Source organism: Magnolia sinica, chromosome 15, assembly GCF_029962835.1.
Source record: "Magnolia sinica isolate HGM2019 chromosome 15, MsV1, whole genome shotgun sequence".
Lineage (NCBI taxonomy): Eukaryota > Viridiplantae > Streptophyta > Magnoliopsida > Magnoliales > Magnoliaceae > Magnolia > Magnolia sinica.
In genome coordinates this window covers 47266839-47274037 of record NC_080587.1, presented here as the reverse complement: position 1 = coordinate 47274037, position 7199 = coordinate 47266839, and positions in this window count along the sequence as shown.

The window sequence follows — 7199 nt, the reverse complement described above, 5'->3', positions numbered from 1 at the left end:
CGAACCCATTCTCAAATCCCAAAACCTATAACCTAAACATAAACCTTAACCTAAACCTATAACCTATAACCAAAACCTATAACCTAAACCCGAACCCATTCTCAAATCCCAAAACCTATAACCTTAACCTAAACCTATAACCTATAACATAAATCAAAACCATAACTTAAACCTAAAACCTAAACCTATAACCTCTAACATAAATCAAAACCTATTACCTTTCCCTAAACCTTCACCTAAACCTATAACCTATAACCTAAATAAAAACCAAAACCAAACCTAAACCTAAACCTAAACCTATAACCTATAACCTAAACATAAACCTAAAACCTAATGTATTCTCAAATCCCTAAACCTAAACCTACACCTAATCCTAATCTCAACTCTCTCACCTAAACTTGAAAACCCAAACCTAAACCCGATCCTGAACCCGAACCCGATTTCCTAAACCTAAACCTTAGCCTATAACCTAACCCAAACCTATACTTATAACCTAAACCTATTCTTAAATCCCAAAACCTATAACTATAACCTAAACCTTAACCAAAAACCTATAACCTAACCTACACCTAAACATATAACCTTAACCTAAACCTAAACCTATAACCTTAACCTTAACATATAACTTTAACCAAAACCTATAACCTAAACCTATTCTCAAATCCCGAGCCCGATTTCCTAAACCTAAACCTTAACCTATTCTCAATTCGCTAAACCTATAGCATATAACCTAAACCTATAACCTACAACCTAAACATAAACCTAAAACCTAAATGTATTCTCAAATCCCTAAACCTAAACCTACACCTAATCCTAATCTCAACTCCCTAACCTAAACCTAAACCTAAACTTGAAAACCCAAACCTAAACCTGATCCTGAACCCGAACCCGATTTCCTAAACCTAAACCTCAACCTATTCTCAATTCCCTAAACCTTAACCTATAACCTAACCTAAACCTAAATCTATAAACTAAACCTAAACCTATAACCTAAGTGTATTCTCAAATCCTTAAACCTAAACCTACACCTAATCCTAATCTCAACTCCTTAACCTAAACCTAAACCCAATCCCGAACCCGATCCCGATTTCCTAAACCTAAACATTAACCTATTCTCAATTCCCTAAACCTATATCTTATAACCTAAACCTAAACCTAAACCATAACCTAAACCTAAACCTAAACCTATATCCTATAACCTTAACCTAAACCTAAACTTAAACCGGAAACCTATAACCTAAGCCTAAACCTAAAACCTAAATGTATTCTCAAATCCCTAAACTTAAACCTACACCTAATCCTATTCTCAACTCCCTACCCTAAACCTAAACCTAAACTTAAAAACCCAAACCTAAACCCGATAACGAACCCGAACCCGATTTCATAAACCTAAACCTTAACCTATTCTCAATTCCCTAAACCTATAGCTTATAACCTAAACCGAAACCTAAACCTATACCTAAACCTATACCTAAACCTAAACGTATAACCTATAACCTAAACATAAACCTAAAACCTAAATGTATTCTCAAATCCCTAAACCTAAACCTACACCTAATCCTAATCTCAACTCCCTAACCTAAACCTAAACCTAAACTTGATAACCCAAACCTAAATCCAATCCTGAACCCGAACCCGATTTCCTAAACCTAAACCTTAACCTATTCTCAATTCCCTAAACCTTAACCTATAACCTAACCTAAACCTAAATCTATAACCTAAACCTAAACCTAAAACCTAAGTGTATTCTCAAATTCTTAAACCTAAACCTACACCTAGTCTTAATCTCAACTCCTTAACCTAAACTTAAACCTAAATTTGAAAACCCAAACCTAAACCCGATCCCGAACCCGAACCCGATTTCCTAAACCTAAACATTAACCTATTCTCAACTCCTTACTCTCAACTCCCTAACCTAAACCTAAACCTAAACCCGATCCTGAACCCGAACCCGATTTCCTAAACCTAAACCTTAACCTATTCTCAATTCCCTAAACCTTTACCTATAACCTAACCTAAACCTAAATCTATAACCTAAACCTAAACCTAAAACCTAGGTGTATTCTCAAATCCTTAAACCTAAACCTACACCTAATCCTAATCTCAACTCCTTAACCTAAACTTAAACCTAAATTTGAAAACCCAAACCTAAATCCGATCCCGAACCCGAACCCGATTTCCTAAACCTAAACATTAACCTATTCACAATTCCCTAAACCTATATCTTATAGCCTATACCTAAACCTAAACCTTAACCTAAACTTATAACCTATAACCTTGACCTAAACCTAAACCTAAACCCGTAACCTATAACCTAAACCTAAACTTAAAACCTAACTGTATTCGCAAATCCCTAAACCTAAACCTACACCTAATCCTAATCTCAACTCCCTAACCTAAACCTAAACCTAAACTTGAAAACCAAAACCTAAACCCGATCCCAAACCTGAACCCGATTTCCTAAACTTAAACATTAACCTATTCTCAATTCCCTAAACCTATATCTTATAACATAAACCTACACCTAAACCTAAACCTATAACCTATAACCTTGACCTAAACCTAAACCTAAACCTGTAACCTATAACCTAAACCTAAACTTAAAACCTAACTATATTCTCAAATCCCTAAACCTAAACCTACACCTAATCCTAATCTTAACTTCCTAACCTAAACCTAAACCTGAACTTGAAAACCAAAACCTAAACCCGATCCCGAACCTGAACCCAAATTCCTAAACCTAAACATTAACCTATTCTCAATTCCCTAAACCTATATCTTATAACCTAAACCTACACCTAAACCATCACCTAAACATAAACCTATAACCTATAACCTTGACCTAAACCTAAACCTAAACCTGTAACCTATAACCTAAACCTAAACCTAAAACCTAAATGTATTCTCAAATCCCTAAACCTAAACCTACACCTAATCCTAATCTCAAATCTCTAACCTAAACCTAAACCTAAACTTGAAAACTAAAACCTAAACTCGATCCTGAACCCGAACTCAATTTCCTAAACCTAAACCTTAACCTGTTTTCAATTCCCTAAACCTATAGCTTATAACCTAAACCAAAACCTAAACCTATACCTAAACCTAAACCTAAACCTATAACCTATAACCTAAATGTATTCTCAAATCCCTAAACCTAAACCTACACCTAATCCTAATCTCAACTCCCTAGCCTAAACCTAAACCTAAACTTAATAACCCAAACATAAACCCGATCCGGAACCCGAACCCGATTTCCTAAACCTAAACCTTAACCTATAACCTAACTTATACCTAAATCTATAACCTAAACCTAAACCTAAACCTAAAACCTAAGTGTATTCTCAAATCCTTAAACCTAAACCTACACCTAATCATAATCTCAACTCCCTAACCTAAACCTATACCTAAACTTGAAAACCCAAACCTAAACCTGATCCCGAACCCGAACCCGATTTTCTAAACCTAAACATTAACCTATTCTCAATTCCCTAAACCTATATCTTATAACCTAAACCTAAACCTAAACCTAAACCTTAACCTAAACCTAAACCAAAACCTAAACCTACAACCTATAACTTTAACCTAAACCTAAACCTAAACCTGTAACTTATAACCTAAACCTAAACTTAAAACCTAAATGTATTCTCAAATCTTTAAACCTAAACCTACACCTAATTCTAATCTCAACTCCCTAACCTAAACCTAAACTTAAACTTGAAAACCCAAACCTAAACCCGATCCCGAACCCGAACCTGATTTCCTAGACTTAAACATTAACCTTTTCTCAATTCCCTAACCTATATCTTATAACCTAAACCTAAGCCTAAACCTAAACCTTAACCTAAACCTAAACCTGTAACTTATAACCTAAACCTAAACCTAAAACCTAAATGTATTCTGAAATCCCTAAACCTAAACTTACACCTAATCCTAATCTTAACTCCCTAACCTAAACCTAAACCTAAACTTGAAAACCAAAACCTAAACCTGATCCCGAACTCCAACCCGATTTCCTAAACCTAAACCTTAACCTATTCTTAATTCCCTTAACCTATAGCTTATAACCTAAACCTAAACCTAAAACTAAACCTAAACCTAAACCTGTAACCTAAACCTAAAACCTAAATGTATTCTCAAATCCCTAAACCTAAACCTACACCTAATCCTAATCTCAACTCCCTAACCTAAGCCTAAACCCGATCTCGAACCCGAACCCGATTTCATAAACCTAAACCTTAACCTATTCTCAATTCCCTAAACCTATTGCTTATAACCTAAACTGAAACCTAAACCTATACCTTAATCTAAACCTAAACCTAAGCCTGTAACATACAACTTAAACATAAACCTAAAACTTAAATGTATTCTCAAATCCCTAAACCTAAACCTACACATAATCCTAATCTCAACTCCCTAACCTAAACCTAAACCTAAACTTGAAAACCCAAACCTAAACTCGATCCCGAACCCGAACCCGGTTTCTTAAACCTAAACCTAAATGTATTCTCAAATCCCTAAACCAAAACCAACACCTAATCCTAATCTCAACTCCCTAACCTAAACCTAAACTTAAACTTGAAAACCCAAACCAAAACCCAATCCCGAACCTGATTTCCTAATCCTAAACCTTAACATATTCTCAATTCCCTAAACCTATAGCTTATAACCTAAACCTAAACCTAAACCTATAACCTATAACCTTAACCTAAACCTAAACCTAAACGTAAACCTGTAACCTATAGCCTAAACCTAAACCTAAAACCTAAATGTATTCTCAAATCCCTAAACCTAAACCTACACCTAATCCTAATCTCAACTCCCTAACCTAAACCTAAACTTGAAAACCCAAACCTAAACCCGATCTCAAACCCGAACCCAATTTCCTAAACCTAAACCTTAACCTATTCTCAATTCCCTAAACCTATAGCTTATAACCTATACCTAAACCTAAACCTAAACCTATAACATATAAGCTAAACCTAAACCTAAAACCTAATATATTCTCAAATCCCTAAACCTAAACCTACACCTAATCCTAATCTCAACTCCCTAACCTAAACCTAAACCTAAACTTGAAAATCCAAACCTAAACTCGATCCCGAACCCGAACCCGATTTCCTAAACCTAAACCTTAACCTATTCTCAATTCCCTAAACCTATAGCTTATAACCTAAACCTAAACTTAAACTTTAACCTAAACCAATAACCTATAACCTAAACCTAAACCTAAACATAAAACCTAAATGTATTCTCAAATCCCTAAACCTAAACCTACACCTAATCCTAATCTCAACTCCTTAACCTAAACCTAAACCTAAACTTGAAAACCCAAAACTAAACCCGATCCCGAACCGTACCCAATTTCCTAAACCTAAACATTAACATATTCTCAATTCCCTAAACCTATAGCTTATGACCTAAACCTAAACCTAAAGCTTAACCTAAACCTAAACCTAAACCTATAACCTATAACCTAAACCTAAACCTAAAACCTAAATGTATTCTCAAATCCTTAAACCTAAACCTACACCTAATCCTAATCTCAACTCCCTAACCTAAACCTAAACCTAAACTTGAAAACCCAAACCTAAACCCGATCCCGAACCCCAACCCGATTTCCTAAACCTAAACCTTAACCTATAACCTAACCTAAACCTAAACCTATAACCTAAACATAAGCCTAAAACCTAAACCTAAACCTAAAATCAAAATGTATTCTCAAATCCCTAAACCTAAACCTACACCTAATCCTAATCTCAACTCCCTAACCTAAACCTAAACCTAAACTTGAAAACCCAAACTTAAACCCGATCCCGAACCCGAACCCGATATCCTAAACCTAAACCTTAACCTATAACCTAACATATACCTAAACCTATTACCTGCACTTATAACCTAAACATAAGCCTAAAACCTAAACCTAAACCTAAAATCGAAATGTATTCTCAAATCCTTGAACCTAAACCTACACCTAATCCTAATCCCAACTCCCTAACCTAAACTTAAACCTAAACTTGATAACCCAAACCAAAACCTGATCCCGAACTCAGACCCGATTTCCTAAACCTAAACCTTAACCTTAACCTATTCTCAATTCCCTAAAGCTATAACCTATATACTGTAACTTATAACTAAAACCTAAACCTTAACTTAAACCTATAACCTAAGCCTAAACCTTAACCTAAACCTAAACCAAAACCTATAACCTAAACCTTAACCTATATAACCTATAACCTATAACCTAAACTTATAACCTAAAACCTAAAACCTAATCCTAAACCTAAACCTAAACCTAAAACCTAAAACCTAAACCTAAACCTATTTTAATGATCAGTTTTATTTTTAAAAAGTGCCCACTTTTTTGGAAGAAGTTTATGCAATTCTTCATGATTCTGAATTATAATGTTTTGTTGATTTAATATTTTTTTTTCAGGTGAAAGACACAAAAAGAAAATTGTTGCTATTTTTTTCTTCTTTTTTTATTTATGATGTTAAACTTATATGTATTTATGTGTGGATGAATGTAATGTGGATAAGATTGATTGTATTTGGATGGATGTAGTTTATGTTTGGATGAATGTAGTTTATGTTGGATTTACGTAGTTTGGGTTGTTTAGATGGATGTAAATGTGAATATGAAGAAATATATTATATAACAGGTGTATATCAGGAAGAATACGATGAAATATATTGTAACAGGTGTATATTGACCCTCTTATAAAGGACGGTCTATGGCCGTCCTTTGAAGGCCCATAAGAGACGGTCCATGACAGTCCTTTTTAAGGACGGTCCATGACCGTCCTTTTAAAGGACTGTCGATGGCCATCCTTTAAAGGCTTATAAGAGACAGTCCGAGACCGTCCTTTTTAAGGACAGTTCACGACCGTCCTTTTTTAGGATGGTCCATGACCGTCTTTTTTTCGTCAATAAAAATGACGATTTTCGACCGTCCTTTAAGTAATACGACACGTCAAAATTTGACGGCCCTTGCGACGGTCCATGACCGTCCTTTTTGGGCATTTGAGACGGTTTTGGACTGTCCTTTTTTCACAGTTTTGGCGTAGTGTTTAGGACACTTGTCATACTTCACACTTCAGTACTAGCGGTTCCAATGTAATTTCATAACGAGGAACGGACAGTGGTAACGTCCATAAAAAGAAAGGCCTGATCTCCTCATACAAAAAGCCAGGTCCCATTGA